Below are 20,074 nucleotides of genomic sequence, written 5' to 3' on the forward strand. Positions count from 1 at the left end.
AGTAGTACCAAAAATTCCAACGACAACTTAGGGCTTGTAGTAATACAATTATCGAATGTGTAAACAATAGTTAAAGAAGGGTAGACAGTACAACACATGTTGCGTGACTCACGGTGGGTACTCGTAGCGATAGGCTCGTATGCGCTTGCAGTTTTTGCGCGGTGCTGGTCAAGGCTCCGCACGCCACCGCGCCGTCAGTTCATATCCGACTCGCAGGACCAATTAAAAAGGTTGCCATTTTCACACGGCTCAGTTACCTTGACAGGTCATTTTACTGAATACAATTGCTTCTATTGCATTGTTTTAGTTGTTATCGTCCGGTCGCGCCCGATTCTATAATGTAATTATCGGATTTTTTATCGAAGAAAGCGAGCGATTATATCATATTTCGTAGAAACTCATCCGAGATAATCGTTGTATTTATTTATGAAAAACAAACGAGCACGCCCGAATAAATTATTATTGTAATTTGATAAAAACTAAGTAACTAGAATTTATTTCATCAACCTTTATCTCACAAAAGTTTATGACTATTGCTGCAAAAGGAAAAAAGATTAAAATGAAAGTTTGTGAAAAATATCGTATGCAATCCGAAGGGACTAAGTGGAACTCATGATGAGCGTAAAGCGACGGCTCACCAGACCGCAGAAGCGGAACGGGAATGAAAAATGATTATAAAGCGAAATCGCTCAAAATCCACAAAGACACGGCGCGTTACGCGGCTTTGTCCGCTTGTCGGACGCCGTGATTTATAGACGCCGCGGGAATCGAACAGCATGCAAAATGTTGCGTCACCCCGCGTACACACCAGTACGACTATATTCCAGAAACGAGTCACAGATTAATTTATTTTCATACCGATATTGTTGCATACTGCAACTTTCAACCAAGGTTCCATTGGAACTTTACATTGTATGTGGTCGGTCGTGTGTCAGAAAAGTTCGTAGTCTGTAGTTGTAATAAATCGGACGAATGAGACGTCATTCTGATTCGATACGTATCGAGCGCGGGGGATTCGGTGCTCAGCTTCACCATTGATTAACTGCAGCTATTTAGCTAGAAGAGGATTACGTACTTTTATATTAGAAACGTATACGGATTAAATTTGTTACGTACAACTATTAGTTGAGGTAACGTGGATTAAGCGACCTATGATGAACGTATTTTTATTAGTAACGACTACAGCTTATAAGTTCAGATTAATGGATACCGTCCGCGCCTTATTAAAGTTTACTATTTAGTTGATAGTTTTAGAAAGCAACAACTAAAATAGAGGTCTAATGCTGATTCCATTATGTTTGCAGGAAAATAAGACAATCAAACAGAAAGGCGCGGTACATAATTATTCCTAATTCTACAAATTTCTATAACTTTTATTTGGCAATATTTTTTTAGCTTATTTTTTAATACTTATGACATTTTTGAGTGCAACAGTAATATCCAAGATCGAAATAGTTCGTTTGATCCGCCTCATGAAACTGTTCACATTGTACCATACCTGTGTGCAGTGTAAGTGACCTGCGGTGGACAAACAGTAGGTAGGGGGCTACAAAAGCGGTGGCATAGCTTCGTCGGTGGCGTATCTAATGTGGACTAATGCCACTCCGGCGCACAATGCGTCGCCCGGACAAAACTCTGCAGTGTACTGTTGTGGGTGTAGTCACATTTCCTAACTTTACTAGATGGTACATACAGGGAATTACTTTTAATGGTTTGAGTAGAAATGACGAGACATAAATCCTTGTAGAAATATATTGTTATCTCTGTTTTGTTAAAGATAATGAGAGGGATGACGATAGGTTTTATATATAGGCAATTTGATTTTAGTAAACAATGATTAGACAGTGAAAAATAATCAACGACTCGCTAATTTGCTCTCATTAAGACTTCTCCAACTAAAGTATTTAACAAGATAATTTCAACTGAGGCTACAAAAGCCTGCTTTTTCTCGGTTTAAACCAATCAGACAGAGTTATATGAAAATAATTTTTTGTCGTACGAGATGCAACAATGGAGCTGCGTTGTAGAGCCGCGGTCGCGTCGTCTTCAACTATTCGGCTCACACGTAAGCTGTTAGAAAGGACTGAGGATAATGAATACAAATACACGGCTATTTAACTTCCTTCACTGCAAGATGAAGTGAATATTAATATACTTTTCGCTTTGGATCTTTTATTTTAATGTTATATAAGGCTCGGTACACACTATTTTTATGTAAACTGAATATTTTCTTTTTCCGCATAGTATATAATAAAATAAAATTATTATTATGTCGCGTTGAATTTCCTTCAAACCACCTTAACGCAGGTCAGATATTCACAGTTTTTCTTGAGTTAAGATAATATAGTTATCAGATGATCTATCCTTCAAAAATTTACCAATATACTCGTCCTTTAACGTTATTTTACGTATATATAGTACCTAAAAATTGTTAGTCGGTTAATAGGATCACGAACGCAGCCACGTGAGGCCGCACACGCGGCGACCACGCGGCGACACCGCGACGTGATGTGCATACCTCGTATTGTTTGTTACTAACTGACGCTCCTGTGAAAGGCAAGAGTATTCAATGCTCCTACAATGTAACTCGTTACTTGACTTTATTGAAAGGATATGTTCCAATTTACGATAAAAAACAATGCGTGTCTCTTCCAAGTGCTCCCGTTTTCAAATGTCACTGAAATGAAACTTATTTTATTTTTTTTACTTTACTTTATGTGTGTTCAATAAGTATTTATTAAGAATAAAAGAATGATCGATAACATTCCACGGTTTATAATCATGGAAAGAACTGTATTGTTCTAAAAAGTCCACTTCTAGGAATCCTGTCACAAAGGCGTGGTGCTCGAGGCCTACGCGTCTACTGCGCCCTAGTCTTCACTCACGCAATCGCAAGCGCGATTTGGTCGTGTCACAGTGTATTTAACAAAGTACACCCAGTTTTAATTTTAATTTAAATTAACACTTATTGTTACGAGCAAACATTATGACAAGTGAACTGTGAATATTAATTGAAGTTAAAAATAATTATGTATTATTTTTATTCATATATATTTTTACATTTTGTGCTCAAATAAAATAACTTCGCGATATACAAGCATTATATAAAACTATAGTTAAGTAGTAAATACAATAAAAATATTTGTTATTGAACAAAATATGTAGTAAGTAAATTGATTACGCTGATGTTTGTAGGCTGTTGGAATACCGTGGTTGTTCAGCCTCCGTTGAACACCGCTCGATAATTGTGCAATTAACAGATACTACTATAATTACCGCTATTATCAGCCCCACGGACGATTTCTAAAAACGATGCGCAAGCCCAGCGACCTGACGGGCTAGTGTTGTTTACTTGCATGCGTAACCCTTCTTGTTCCCTCCGACGATATCTCTATAAGGCTATAAACGATAGACGAGTAATACTAGACATTTTTAGTACTGACAACAATGAACTGCTACATCTCAAGACTGGAGTTTGACCAGTATGTGTTATTGACATGTCTTGTCTTGTGATGATATGCCATGGTGCGATTGATTAAGCAATTAGCTTAAATATTTTCCTAAACCAATCAGATCTGCAATTAAATTCAAATATTAATTAAATTAATTAGAAGTGTCTGCATTAAGTAATAGAATTCTGTTGCGTATTTTCAGTAATGAGTCGCAGATGCATATGGCGCTACACGCTAATAGAATTAATTAACAAGTTGTAAGTCGTTGCTATCTGGTTATATCAAAGTTCATCTAAACCTGACTCGGAAACTGGAACTTGATTGAGAACTGCATTCGTATCGCCTTCAAGTTTATCACTTGGTACTTTTATATCAGCTGCTCTAACGATATCGGTTTCAATACGTGTTGTAAATTTTAACTATTTATTAACTAGATTTTGATGTTACATTTGTATTCTAATCCATGGAAAGATGCTATAACTTTTTTAAAATTGTAAACTATCATGAACTGAGTTTGGTGTATTTGAATCAAAAATAATATTCTCAAAGTAGTAGAAGCGTTACCGTAAAGAGATGCCAACGATAACAGAATTTGATAGCTAACTAAATTCAATTGTTATATAATTATAAGACGTTAAATTTCCCGAAACGAAGAAGCAAAGACGTTTAAAAGCGAACGACGTACGGTACATTTCTAATTTCGCAATTTAAATTCGGGATAGCTGATAATACATCGACCGAGGTTTATAACTCCTAAATTAAAATGGTAAGATAAGCATCGAAAGAGAGATGGTCGGTGGCGAGTAGCCGAGCTCGCCTAGCCGTCACACGTGTTTAATTTTTAAAGTGTCGCTTCCTATTAAGATGTTGCCCGTTTGAATAACGAGTGTGGTGTGTACGCACCGGTCATTACCCGAATTCGGCGGCGACCAGCGCACAACAAAAACAGCGTCGAGACAAAGAAAGTGCATTTTCCTCTGCTTTGTAATCGTGTATTATTTGGAGCGTTATACATTATTCATGAGAGTATGATACGTGGCGCAAGGTTCGCGGTACGGTCAGCAGGCGCAGCCGCCGGTGAATTTCACAGGCATTTTAACAAAGATCCGAAAGTAACTGTAGCGTGACGTAACGGTCCTCATCGGTTATAGCTATTTGTGTTGGAATTATACAAATATTTTGTAATTATTGCAATCAGTGCGCGCACCACATTGCGTTCCTAGTGGTAGCGGCGAATGGTTAATTAACAACATACATATATAGAATGATCGAAATTAGATGGAACCATTGCTGATTGTCGTTAATTTAGGTCAGAAAGACTTTTTTTGGCCATACATTATCATCGTACAAAATAATTTTTGCTTTTTGTACGTTTAAATATCTACAGATCATATCTGAGTTAATTGTAGTAATTGATAAAAAGCGCTCAATCGTTTTAATTTTTTACCCAAATAATTATATTTAGTTTATTGATAAAAGTACAAAAATTATTGTCTATTAAATCATGTGCACTGATTAAACCGCTTGTATTATAGGAACACCCTATGTATGCGTGGATCGCGGAAGGAATCTAGTCGGCGAGGCATTTCGAAAAATGGCAAACAGTTCATTCTTAGGTATCTCTCAGATATCTGAATGTTCTTCGAGTTTATCATTTAGATGAAACTCGTTGGATTTGAAATGTTAGTATCCGCGATTCTTTCATTCCAGATTAAAAATTAATTAATCAGACCGAGTTAATTAATTCGATTATTAAAAACTTGCAATCTTAAGAACCTTATAAGTCTTTTCTACTATTTTTGAAAAATATTTTAGTGAACTGTATACAGTATGTTCCAATAATATTTTAAGTCATTATGAAATAAAATTTAAATGAAATCTATCGTAACTACAGTATTGAAGAATTATTATTATGTTTGGTAATATAAATTTAAAGTTTTGTCCTTTTTTGCAATCTGTACGATGCGATATCTAAACGTCGGGGTTTGCGCGGGAGCGGCACTTATCGCGGTTTATTGTTGCTAAGTGTTTATTTAAATATTGCCCCCGACGTTGCATTTCCTCGTCTATCAGTTCATCTTCACTTATGTAGTCGCCTATTTATATGTGCCTCGTTTGAATTTAATTTCGGAATAGACAATGCTTGTCCGCAATTAGTTTTGAAAGTTTATCTACGGAAGGTTTAAACTTCCTAGAATATAATATTCCTATCCAATGTTATATCTTACTAATATAAGAATACGAAAGTTTAGATGGATAGATGGATGTATGTTTGAAGGTATCTCCAGAACAGCTGAACGGATCTTGATGAAAATTAGCATACATATAGAACATAGTCTGGAAGAACATATAGGCAACTAATTATGTTTTTTTTAATTCCGCGCGGAAGGAGTCATGGGCGATAGCTAGTCATTAATATATAGTCTATACATTTTGTGATAACTTAAAACTTCTTCACCTTAACATCTTTAACATTTACGATCTGACCTCGTTGATGTTTGTGAGAGGATTTATTAGTTTGATTGGACGATATTAGGTCGAGGTCAGCAAAGATATAACAATCAATCGCGTCAATATGGTGGGGGCAATCTGACAGAAAGTCGCGACACTCGTGTGACATTTGACACAGAAAAGTCAAGAGGGGAAGGATGTGTTGTGACACTACCACTTTGACTGATTTTACATGATAATGTAACGACGTAAATACATTGCTGGGTTAACGAAATGACATGCGATTTGTAATGAATACAGATAAAAAAAGAAAACAAAGTTATGTACAAATAAAGTAATCAATGTGTTAACTTAAATTTCCACAAACTTATTTTGTCAGTATTTCTTTACATTATTACAAGATTAATGACTGTTTTTGTGGTATTACGTATGACTTTTACCTTTGTTTCTGTATAAACAAGCCTTCAACATAAAAGCAGTAAGCCTTAAAGTGCGTTTCCACTACAAAGTTATCTGTAACAAACATATTTTTGTTTTATACGTTCATTGTATTTTTTTAAATATAGTTAGACGAACAAGAGTTTTTGTTCTCGTGTTTTGTCAGTGGAAACCAAGCTTATAGAGATGTATTCAGGATATGTGCGTGTTAGTATTGATTTGGTAATTACGTAGGCTCGCACGTCGGAGCAAACACTGTGACCGGCGTCGGATGTGCTTAGCTTTTATTTGATTAAACTTCCCCAAAAGAAAATTTAATTAAGAGAACGTTTTTTCTTTTTATTTCACACCCCAGATTTCATTATTGGCGCGGAACTCGGTAAAGGGTTTAGTTTGTAGAGTTAAAAATGTACAAGACATGCTTCTTATTAAAAATAAAAAAAAATTAAGTGGCAACAGTTTTTGTTTCTAGTAACGTTACTTAGAGTGTATTTTTATTTTCTTTTTTTAAATTTACAAATGTAAACAATATATAACATTTAATTTTTATTTATTTATTTATTATTATAATGATAAACTTATACAATTAAACAAACAGGCTGAGCGTTGGAGTCTGTCATAGTATGAACTGTGTGACAGACACCGGCGCCTTTCCTTTACATACATAGTTAGCAAATTAGTGCTTATGCGTGTGTGTGTCTGTGTGTGTGTGTGTGTGTGATTAATTAAAAATGCGTAATTTTTAGCGATTCAAGATTTTAGAGAATTGAAGAAAAAATTAAAATTTAACAAAGTTTGATAACCCTTTATAATTACGTGAAAGTTACCTTGTAGAAAAGTTTGTAATTTAAAATTATTACGAATGTCATAAATTATTGTTTCTTCTAAACTAGTGCGCGTCCGCGGCGCGTCACGTGATTCTTAGTTTTTGTTGTGTTATGAATTATAACATCTATCTTACCAAATAAAATCAATTACAACAAACTAGGCTATAAACAATTAAAACGCTCATATTAGTAACTAAGTGGAGTAACTTAAAATGACGTCACAAGTAACATATCTTTGTTATCTTATAAGATACTAATATTCACAGCATATTTACAGCTTGTTTTTTTATAAGAGAAGTGGACAAACGAGCGGCGGGAACACCATGTTGGTCATCAATGTATGGACATTCGCAACACTAGTGGGACCGTGTTACCCCAAAAGTGAAGTGAAAAAAATAAATATAAATATTATTTTGATTATAAATAGTAAGTATTTAATTCAGAGTTTTTTGTCGCCTCTTGTATATTATTAGCTCTATGCACTGTAGAACTTAAAAAAAGCGGAAAGTGAAATATAAAAAAGTTATAACAGGTCCGGCGCACTGGCAATTCGGAATCTGATGTTAAGAACAATTTACGACGGTCTCATTGCGCTGCAGCCCTAATGAATTTACACTCGCCCGCTGCTTCCTCTATGAAATACAACCGGCTGTTGACATCTGTTAATATACTTGATTATTTAATTAATTATTACGTAAATAATAATAATTTCAATAGTTATTAAACTAATCTTGCAATCAAAGCTAATAAATTGAAATATTTCTTGTTCATTTTATTTTGCGTTGTCTTTGACTTATCCGATGATGTTCGCCTATAATCGTATTAATTTTTCCGTTCTAATGAACTCTCCAGCTGGCTCAATGCGTCGAACCCTAGATGTTGCACAAATAGTCGACTCACTAACGGAAGCCAAGATGTAGGTCTTTTCTTTTCTAGGCCTCTTTAGGTCTCGTCAGCGGAATGAGTACTTTTTACAATTGACGCGCCAATAGCCTAACGGTTAAGGTTACGATCGAGAGTTCGAATCCTGCCATGCGACTATTGTCGTAAACCATATCCTAGCATAAACCTAACATAAAAGCTTAGTTGGAATGGTACAAGAAATATTAGTAAATTCACAAAAAAACTGCTAATGTTTTATTAAAAAAATAATAATTTACAAAAGTCAAGCACGGAAGCTAATCAAAGCTTTTATAAATTACTGATAATAGTGTGTTATAAAATTACCATACTAATTAACTCGATAGTAATATAGGTGAAAACTATAGGTTAATTATAATATTAAAACAGATTCTAACGTCAAATAACCATAAAAGTACGTAATCCCGTCAGGTGTTAAATCAATCCCGGACGCACGGACGGACGAGTTGAGTAATTATTAGTGAAGATATTTCCTACTCATTAGGAATGCATATCCCCTGAGCGTAGTGAGAGATTCCTCATGTACCTTCCAATTCTGTATGCAACAGTTATGTTTATTACGTTACTAGCTGTCGCCCGCGGCTCCGTCTGCGCAGAATTAAAAAAAACTTAATTAGGAGCCTATGTGTTCTTGCAGACTATAATCTACATTTGCGTCAAATTTCATCGGGATCTGTTGAGTCGTTTTCGGGATACGTTGTAAAAACATCCATTCACCCATCTATCGATCCATCTAAACTTTTGCATTTACAATATTAGTAATATTTAACTTAAGTTTAGTTACTTAATTAGGCCAAGTTAGGTTGCAATTTAAAACATGGTATATTAAAAGTTTTGACATAAATATAGAACTAACGGTTCCATAAATCCATTGTAGTTAAGAGTTGTATAAGTTTAAGTGAAAGAAAGTGGGTAAATAATTAAGAAGGCAGTATTTTACGCAAAGTCGCGGGCAAAGCTACTAGTTAATATGACACGGTTGACCGATGCGGGACTTTACAAATATTCGCAAACTTCTTTTCAGTTAAACAGGGGGGCTTGTTTCGCGTTCAGTATGCATAGCGAACGCCTTTTATAGACTCGTGTGCAATTTACATGTTTTAATTAATGTTTAATTTAAATAACCAGTTTCTTTGCTTCATTACATCGCTGCGTACAATTTTGCACCTTTCGTGTTAAACTTGTCAGAGCTTTATTAGTTTGTTTATTAGGTAATTCGGATAGTTAAAGATTTCTTAATCGCTACCTACCAACAATTACTAGGTTCAGGACTTAATCTGTTGTATTTCCCGCGCTTTGTCAGTATATGTAATATTCATAAATACCAAATTAAAACAATCACTGTCAGCTACAGTATGATTTTTCTTTCAACCTTGAATATGTTCAAGTTTAAATGTTACAAAATTGTTGCCACAAATGTCACTAGTGAAAGTAGTAAAAACAATCTTATAATTATTTATAATATTCCATATTATCTACAAAATGTTTATTTGGCTTTCGTATGATTATAAAAAAGCCATTAGAATGAAAGTCCGGATGAGACTAAATAGTATTAACAAGAGAACGGACTTTCAAAGTTTCTATCTCTCGAAATGAAATGCAGGAATTTAACGATTGTGACCGAAAACTGATAAGTTACGTTCTTAATTGCCACCATATCGTTAATACGAGTGATTTACGAGACGTCCGAGCCGTTCCGCGGTAAATCTTACGTGAAACTTTACTTATGGTACCGTTAAGCCGCTTGACCACCGAGCTGGAAAGCGAAGAGATGCCATTCACAACATATCAAATCAAAATTAAAGAAATATTTTAATTACCACTCTGCACAAACATTTCCAATCATATAACTAAGTTTGGAGTAAAAATATTGACATTGAAGCCTACACCATCATAGTAATAGAATTAGTAGCAATCATTGTTGACTATTGCAATTACAAAAGTACTTCTGGCTTTACGTTTTTCCGTTGCTGTCAAAGACAAAAACGATATGTTGGTAGCAAGGAAGAAGTATGATGGGTGTCGCTCGTAAATACAGATTAAAGGTTATTTCCCGTGCATCGATTTGCAGCCGCATCAAATATTGAGTTGTCGAGGCGCACGCTTACGAGCCACATGGGATGCGTAATGCGAATATGTTTTACGACCCCCTCACTCTATGCCCTCATAAACTATGAATTTACCCAATCGCAGTCAGGTGCGATTGCCTACAAGCTCGATTTATTATCATATCGCTAGATTTTCCTCTCAGGGTGCTTGCTGTATCGGAAATTATCTATTTGAATTATTTATTTGTTGATCTAACAATTTCAGGCGAAATAACAGCGTTGTAATATTCTAAGAAACATAATTGCAACGAAAAGTTATCAAAGAATTAATCTTAACTAATACTATAAATGCGAATGTCGAGATGAATGGATGTTTGTTCAATATGTGTCTGAAACATTGGATCTCGTTGAAATTAAGCATAGGTCTAGAAAATAACCTGGAAGAACACTTAGGCTACTTATTAAGTTTTTTTTTCATTAGGGCGTACAGAGTCGCGGGCGACAGCTAGTGTAATATAAAATCAAATCATTACATTTTTATAATAAGTTGATTTTGAATAGTATCGTTTACATAATTAATATTTATATTGAACATCGATAAGATATAGTGGAAAATTTTCTGTTTCTTATATAACAAGAAAATCTTGGGCGGTGGTCTTTTATTGGGTCAGTTAACGCTATCAGAGTTTTACACAGGTCATTACGAGACATTGACAACTTCAGAAAGATAAATACTCCGAAAATGCTTAAAAATTGATTGACATGTCATATTATTTGATATGAAAACTTCTATACAAATTCCTTATAATCTCAATTTACGTTTAAGTTCCGTCTGTTGAACTTTTAGTAAATACCGATTTGAGTCTTAAAGACTAAAAAGTACCATATCATGCGAATAATTGAAACCTTTTTAAACACTACGTAGGAAATAGTAGGCCATATGTTTTGTTTTTATGAGAACTAATTAAATCAGAGCACACTTATTTTTAAATACACAGAGGAAGATGATATTTGCTTTAAAGCATGGTAATGAGCGTCGTTGGATCAGTTCAAGCACTTGACTTGCAATCTCCAGGTCCCGGGTTCGAATCCCGCCATGTACCAATGTGTTTTTCGATTTCCGATTTACATATGTACATTTATCCGATGTTCTTACGGCGAAAGAAAACATCGTGATACAACCTGCATATATCTGGGAAGAAATTCAAATATATGAGTGAAGTCAACTCGCACTGGGCCAGTGTGGTTGACTATGACCTAATCACCCTTAACTTAGGGTAGGCTCTGAGCCCCTCGGCGGGGATGTATAGTGAGCTGATGATGATGATGATGATGATGGTAAACAAGCAGTAAGCCTATTTTACCGTATGCCAACAATATGTTTTCACGGAGATAATGAATTTGAACATTCATCATCATCATCGTATCGCATCGAACTTTAAACTAAATTGGCAACCAACTATTATAAAATTATCGATTGCTTATTAAGGATACATAAATCGTTTGGACTATACATAAGTCCCGTGTAACTAACTGAACTAGTTTTCTTTCCAACTTTTGTTTATAGCAGATATGCAACTAGCAGGGTGGGGCATTAGGCTTGTCTTTAATAGCAAGATCGCAGTAGCGAAGGCCGATAATGTGCCAGTATCGGTGGGAAGCTAATGCCGTGATCATCACAATTATTATTTTACTTGCCGCTAATAGCTCTTGAATAAACAATAGTCTTCGGTGTTCGGTTAATTAGTTTGATAACAACGCTCATAGTGTTATCGTCATTTAATAAATTCTTTTGCATTCCATTGACACGTACTAGTTAGGTTTTCAAGACCAAGGATTTGAATATGCTTCTCTCTTTCTCTTTTCCTCTCTATCTTCAGTCATATGACGCCCACAGATGGGCATGGGGCTCATCCAAAGATCGCAGCGATGATACGCCCTGTGTTACCCATATCCAGGATACTACCGCGATTTTGATCGTTGGTCCATGGATATGCTTTTGGAAGCCTGATACAATGAGTGTGTACGGAGTTTTGATGATTGTTGTGACATTAGAAATATGTATATAGAAATAATAACAGTTCTATGGAAAGTTTTGTACTTTCCTTGGGTTGCTTGTACCCAAAAGGTTTTATCATAGACGGGTAAAGATAAAAAATATCTCAGAGCGCATGAGCTCAGTTGCCGGATCACTTGATTAAATTTTCCATCACTCTGAATGTAACATAAGTAAATTTTACCAACAAATTGTACATATCACGCGCCAAGAAATTATATTGAACCTCCAAAAATATTCCTAATCAATTTCCTACCTGACTAAGAATACTTGACCACTTGATTACATTAACTTCGAAGAAGCTGCGTCTTAACTTCATGTTGATTATGAATATGAATCATTTTAATAGAAGAACACGAAAGGTTAGCTTTGTAAATTGATAAAGGCTCATCGAGTGATTCATAATGATACAGTGACAGGTGATTACTTAGAAATGGGTTCGATATATCAAGTGGAAGCGGCCTGCGCACCGTCGGCCGTCCATTGTGGCCGTGCTCCACATAAGGCACCCGACTCGTCTGCCGACACACCTACGCGCGCTCGTTCGCCGCGTGTTTCTTTAATTTCTCGAACATTTTCCACCATCTTATCTCTAATTTGGACTGGTTTTGGTTTTTTATTAGAATAGTTTCGCCTCGATACCGGTCCGGCTTCTAGCTGAAGGTTGTTTATAGATAACAGTAAAGCGTAAATTTATTAGTCTCCGCGTCGACTGCGCAACACTAAGGCCGTTTGTCGTACGAACGGCAAGGCGACTTGAAATATCATAGTTTCGTGTTTCATAATGAGTGGAACACGTTTTTATGGACTAGCGCGATGCGTGGAGCCGCCATCCCGCGCCTCGGGCCCGCGAGCGCTAGCGCTAGCGTGGCGGCCTCGCGGCAAAAACGCTAATGCAGAATTTGTTGCGAGGAGCTGGAACGGTAACCGCAGCACCGCCCAACACGAAAAAATGGCTGCGCCTACTGGGACGGAACGATCCGCTTCATTGTGTTCGTGACCGCAAACAACTATATTTTATGTACCTACATTTCGTTCTGTATATTCATTAGATTTCGATTTAGAAAGAATTGAAGCTTCGTATTTTCGCTTTGATAACAATTCATAGTTGGTTAACATAATATGCAAATTGAACTATTTTTATTGCTTACTAATTTGCTTTCACATTACTTTATCGTACTTAATACTATGAAACATAAACAAGAATCTTCCAAATTTTAATTCGGTCTGTTACTAGTTTAAATAATACTTGTAAGTGTTAATTTTTTTCACTTAATTATAATAATTATACTTACGTACACAGGTCAAAAAACCTTTATACTCTTATAGCTTATTATTATAGAGTTTCTACGTCGGTTTTAATTTTTTCTTTGATTGTAATATTAAAGAAAAAATTTATATACGATAGCCACTCAATGTGTGTCGCTGTGAACATTTTAAAATTTTCATTGAATGCTGTGTCCGAAACGCGGATGAGCGTGATATACTGATATTGCTTTCTTAGTGCGCCCGCTCGTTAGCCGAATGTAGCCAAAAGTTCACAACGCTATCAATATTTAAATTTATAGTGACAATCTAGAACCGGTATCGTTTCGTTCCTTAATTTTTCAAGCAGAAATTCAATCGTGATTTATGCAGCATCACTCACGGTCTATCTGTTATTCGTTTTCGCAAATATTAATGTTACAAAAGTCTTAATGGGTCATTGGATATTAATGCAACGATAAGGTTTTACGACTCAGAACATCTTCAGATGTTTTTAAGTCTTTTGTCGACCTGTTATTTAAACTCGTTGGCCATGTCATAGTAAATAAACTCATGCAATGAAATGAATCGAGGATAGTATCTTTAATGACATTAATAATATATCTTAATTAAAACTCTTAAGAGGTAAGGTTTGTTGTTTTGTGTCACCGATTTTCGATGATGTTCTCTAAAGCTTGTATATTGAATCAGAAGTATATTTAAATTAAGTTATTATAATAATAAATATAGTTGTGGGCGTTCATAGCTTCCGAATGAAGTCATTTATTCACGCTGTTGGAAGTTTCATCCGGACTGCCTAGATTTAGTCTGATTAGGCTATTGTGATTGTGATATATTTAATTTTTTATTTTATTTTTTATTCTTTACGTTTCACGTGTATATATTTCTCAATAACGTCTAGTCGTACCACTATATAACATTTGATGAGGCCAGTATCGTAGTACAGTCTCGAACCGTAGTGGAGTGGCATGTCGTTTGGTGGAAAAAGGGTGTAATGTTTTCAGGCCGGCAACTCGTGTGGTTGCGGAAAATATCAGTAAGTGCTTATGCGGGTGATTGTGATATCTCCACTGCCAACGCTGCCGCCCGACGACCGACGGCACACTTATGCATCCTGTTTGCACCTAAATGTTGCTAGACTCAGCTCGCTATGCATCGAGCGTAATGTACAGTCAACGACAAAAGTCTTAAGCGCTTTATTATAATGTATATATTAATGGGACTTGTTTTTTCTTAATTTTATTTTTATTTTGATTCTGTTTTTTTTTTCAGAAATTGTTACTAAGTAAAATTATGATAACCAAGCGATGATAATTAACTTTTTACTCATCTTATATATAAATTCTGCGAAAAAATTATGAATAAATTTTTGAGCTTCTAATATTTTTCTTAATAGACTTAAATTTGAAATAAATATAATAAAGATTAAATTAATCATTGTGACTTGTCTGTAATATTTGGATATACATTTGAAGTCGACTGTACCGGAAATTTTTGAGATAGTAATTATAATTACGTATGTAGGTTTAAAGGAAACAAAAAAGTTTAAAAGTGTCAACTGTAAGGAAATAGAAATCGCGACTTTCGAATTATGTGAAATGCAAAACGAGATATTTATCTTGCACATTGCAAACTGGTTTTAAAAAATAATGTTTAATTATTTACACAAAATGTATGTGCAGTGCAGCGTTATTGATTGGCATTGATTAATTTTGACATGGCATGAAAATAAATCAAATAAAAAGTAAAAGAATTTCATTGCAATACTTTAATTTAATAAGAAAGTAGTATAGAAAAGTCATAGCTGCGTAATATTAGTCAGCGGAGGAACTGTTTCGCCTTGCACTTGACAGAACCAAATATTCCAAGATAGCGGCGAACCTTCAAGACTGAGGAGACACTAGAAGAAGATAGGAAAGTCGAATTAGAATTTAATGCTAAAAAAAATTAATTGTGTACGATAGTTTGGCCACGGGACCTGGAGCGTAGGGCGTCCTCTATGCAGGTGGACCAACGACTTAGTGCGCATGGTGAGAAGTCTTTGCATGCGGAAGGCGGAAGAGCACGTACTGTGGAAGGCATTGGGAAATGCCTATGCCCAGCAGTGGGCAGATAAAGCGTGACAATGATGATTGTTTAGTAATTTTTATGGTAGTTTTGTCCATATTGACTGCTATTATTAATGCCATTTACCGGTCACTAAGGGCGGCCCTAAATATAGATTTAATATGAGCAATCAACACTAAAGGACTGATCTAACAAACTTCTCAGAATAGTTCTTATACAGTCTAATATAATAGAATAGCAACTATATGTATACGTGGTCAGTATTCTTAAATTAAACATGGCCGCCTTATTCGCCAGTATTTTATATAAAACTAATGTAACACTTGCAACTTTTCTAATAAATTGACAGATATTAGATTGTGTTAAGTATATAACAGGTGTATCACAGGGTAGACGACCTCCACCAAGTGGTCTAGATGTCGAACTTGAGACCGAACGAGTGCCCCTACTGATAAACCAGACTGCTCTATAAATATCTATAAAAACCAGTATCATATAATTTTAGTACATACACATCGCTATTTATTCGTTTTAATAAAGTGATTCATTTATAAGGAAGTTTGTTATCATTTTAAAAAGCTCTTAAAGCTGCTGAAATAAGATATTAAATGCCAAAAACAAGGCTTGCTTTTGAGTGTTTTAGTATTTAGAAATCAGTATAATACTGCAGTTTAGACAACTTAGAAATTTTATTAAGTTTCTTTAATTACCTAATTGAGGCTAACCGTGAGTTTCTGAGTTCAAAATCTAAGTTTAAAATTGTCAACAAGGATGACGCTATGTTTTATACAGATATTTTGGTTTCAGTAAGTCACGGTAAGTCATAAAAAAAATTATTGTTAAAATATTAGCAGATTTGTTTGGAAATTTACTAATATTTCTATAAGGCTTGTGATAAGATATGGTTTACGACAATAGTCGAATGGCCAGATTCGAACCTCCGACCTCGTGATCGCAAATCCGTACCCTTAACCATTACGCTTCAAATAAAAGTATTGTTACAATTTTTCATGTTTGGAAATGTAAATGAAGTAAGCAATTACTTACAAAATAGTTTGAAATCGACAGCAAATAAGCCCCTATCTTTTTTTTAATAAAAATAACATTAGTTATATCATTTAAGAATAATATTGATTTCGTTCAGTTATAAAACAATATTATGTTAGTAATATATTACTGTTTTAAGTCAAGAAAAGGTCACGCAGATGTATGCTAATAATATTTTAGATTTACGCTCCTTCCTTGACATTATTAATTGATTAAACATCTTTAAAAGTTATCGAGTCGCTTTTTTGGCATTAAATTTTATTATCTACTAGCTGTTGTCCGCGACTCCATTCGCGTGGAGTTTAAAAAACAAAAGTATTCGTCAGACTATGTTCTACATCTATGCCGAATTATAGCGTGATCCATGCAGCCATTCTACAGATACCTACAAACATACATCCATCCATCCAAACATAACATTAGTGGGATAGTAAAATGTATTTTCATAATTCTAATGAACAGGTAGGATTTCTACTGGAACATAATGGTGGGCTTCCACTGCGTGAAATTCGCATACAATTATACCTACATTATTATCTGTGTTAACTATTTAACTACGTCCCTGGGTAAAGACAAAGCTTTATATTGTATTTAAGGCATTTAGTAAAGAGAAGGAAATAAATCCTTAGCTTCAAATTGTAATAGTTGTAGGCTTGGTACGTGATTAATGTTTGTACAAACAAGTTTTTTTTTATTACACTCAAAGTGGAGCTGTCCCATTAGACAGTATCAGTCAGCTCAAGGCCGCTTCCCTGTCAGCGGGTTGGCGCATTTCAATGTAATATGCAAATTGTATTATTCAATTAAGTCATTAGGCTTAAACTTATTTTAGGACGCACTTACGTATTGATGTTTCAATCTCGTTATGCAAATCCTCGCAATGTGTGTTACAGAGTCGCGGTACAATAATAAAGGAAATTTAAGGCGCTTGTTTGCATTATTTCGTATGTTTCTTTATTTTAATATTATCTAAATATAGATTCGGATCATTTTAACTTGATAAGAGTTAAAGGTAGAGTTCTCAGCTTGGCATATTATCTTAGCATTTTATTAACTATAATCTAAGAAAATTAGATATTATTACCGTGGGTTTCTAAGTTTACAATCTCCGTTTAAAACATATTGTTTTCTCAAAGTCAAATAGTGTCAGAAACCCACGCTTAGTAACATAAGTAACGTAACTAAATTCAGTTGTTTTTTATGCTTTTAATTTTTGAACTCCTTTTTCATATATATTCCAACTGTAAACTCCTTTTGAGACACATTTTTTTAATAATATCAATTTCTATCCCGTACCTAATTTGCAATTTGGAATAAAGTATATTTTTCTATATAATTTTACGCAACTTTGGGATATTTGCACGTGTGAATGGGCAGTGTCAGGATTCTCCCATTGAATATTCCGCGCATGTGAAGGCGCCGAAGTAATGCTTGTGTATTATGTTAATCGTAGGCGGACAGATAGCAGTTCTCATTTCATTCACACCTGGTATACACTACAATACCACTACTACACATAGTACTACAATACCATCATACATCTTATGGTATCCTGGTACTTTTCATAAAACTTTTAATAAGTAACTGTATCAACTGCCGAATTACTTCGAAGAACATATTGTCGTCCTTTTCAATTTCTCTGGAATAAACAGAGATAACAATATGTTTGTGTGTTTCGGAAATGCATGAAGATTTGATACACTTGTATCGAGTCACGCGTGATAAGTGACCGTGATGGATGTTTGTGATGTGTTCACACTTGTATTGTCACGTTTACCATTAACGCTGTATCGAGTGGAGGCTTTATTAACAAAATGTCACCGATCTGTTTGTCGCAATATTATTTTATGCGGCCGATTTGTATAACATTCTATTTTAATTAAGATTAAGCCGATATCGGAATGCATTTTGTTGGAAATATTTCCGATATGGGTGGCATTTACCGGTTGATGCGTTTAATGTTTGAACACACTGTAGAGTATTTTTAAATTGTAATGAAAATAAAAAACGATTATTCTAAGATATTTGGGTTTTGTGTTAATTTGGTGTTGAGATGAAGATTTACTTCCCTACAGCGCCTTAAAAATTAAAATATATAAATAATATAGTAATTATTTTCAGGTATATTGTGTGGCGGCCATCTTTGTTCAGCGGGGCCTCGACCGTGGCGGCCGTCGACCTTGCCTCCGAACCGTGTCAGGAAAATGCTTTCCTCCTGTTTGCAACGTGTGGCCGAACAGTTTACTCTACTTTCTTAATTTTAACTTTCTCTTAAATATTTCCTTAGAATGTAAGTTTGAAAATTACGTTAATTTGTTAAAACTTTGTCCATATAATAGTCAGTATTTGCCGGTGTTAGTATTTTCTTCAAAGTATAAGATTTACTGTTTTTTTATGATTGTGATAAAGCGCGAAAAAAAATAAAAAAGACTATATAATTGTGGCTCCACTTAATGTACTTAAGAACTTACAAAACTAATTTAAATATAAATAAAAAATATTTTAACAGATAGTGAAGTTCTGAGTGACGGGATGCGTCACGCGGTCGTCACGTCGTCGGCAGACGTCCGGCCGCTGTAGATGGCGCGGCCAAATAGAGCAACCTGCGGAGCGGCGCGCCCGCGGCTCGCGGCTCGCATACAAAGCAGTCCGCTACCAACAATCGATACAGAAAGAAATCCTCACGACGAACAATGTTTTTGAGACCGCTTGTAATATACAGAATGAAATGCGTCACAATATATTTTCATATTTTAATCTTTCTGGACAATTCAAGATATATCTAAAATGCTGCAAATAAACTTGTGATGGTCCACTGCTGCTAGACGTAGGGCCTCGCTTTGGTTTCCTAGTATACTTTTTTAAAAGGATTAAACAGTGAATGCAATGTTTATGAATATAAAGAAAGTCGTGATAGTTTTACATAATGTATATCTCAAGAACGGCTGTGTGGACAGAGAGACGGACTTAAGAATGTTCTTTATCACGTTGCCTGATTTTTTTGAATACGCATCGACGGATTCCCGTTCAAAAGCTAGTATTTAATAGAATTATAACGGAGACGACAGGAACAATTAATCTGTTAAGTAACTGGTCATTATTTGGTTTTGAATAGTTGTGCGAAACAATAATACTTTTTGTTTATAGATTAACAACCAAATAAACATGAGTAGGACTATAAGGTAAATTAAAATCATAATGGTTGACATTTTTTGATAAATTTTATTGGTCCTTTTAAGAACATCGTAACACGATAGGGAAACGCACAATTAGTGCCCGAAATTGTTATATTCATTTACACTAAAATATATTAAAAAAAAATCGTTACTGTGCGCTAGCTAAAGTACGTCTTCATTCGGCGTAACCATAAACAACGTCCAAGTTATATTTAAGTTACGTGGCACTACTTAGTATGTTGCACTTGACTATAATAAATTTAACACGCGCACTTGTAATCGGTTTAAGTTAGTATGCATACTAATATTATATAAATATACATTA

The 20,074-nt window shown here is 34.9% G+C and overlaps 1 long non-coding RNA gene across 1 annotated transcript in view; it reads left to right on the plus strand.

Moving 5' to 3' along the window:
* The window catches only part of LOC106125201 (uncharacterized), a 40,181-nt gene extending 20,591 nt beyond the window's left edge, over positions 1-19,590 (plus strand). The window contains exons 3-4 of the long non-coding RNA XR_001228253.1: positions 18,695-18,863; positions 19,083-19,590. This is a non-coding gene — a long non-coding RNA (uncharacterized LOC106125201). The remainder of the gene's footprint in view (positions 1-18,694; positions 18,864-19,082) is intronic.
* The last annotated feature ends 484 nt before the right edge of the window (positions 19,591-20,074 follow it).

Source organism: Papilio xuthus, unplaced genomic scaffold (assembly GCF_000836235.2).
Source record: "Papilio xuthus unplaced genomic scaffold, Pxut_1.1 DF825928.1, whole genome shotgun sequence".
In the NCBI taxonomy this organism is placed as follows: domain Eukaryota; kingdom Metazoa; phylum Arthropoda; class Insecta; order Lepidoptera; family Papilionidae; genus Papilio; species Papilio xuthus.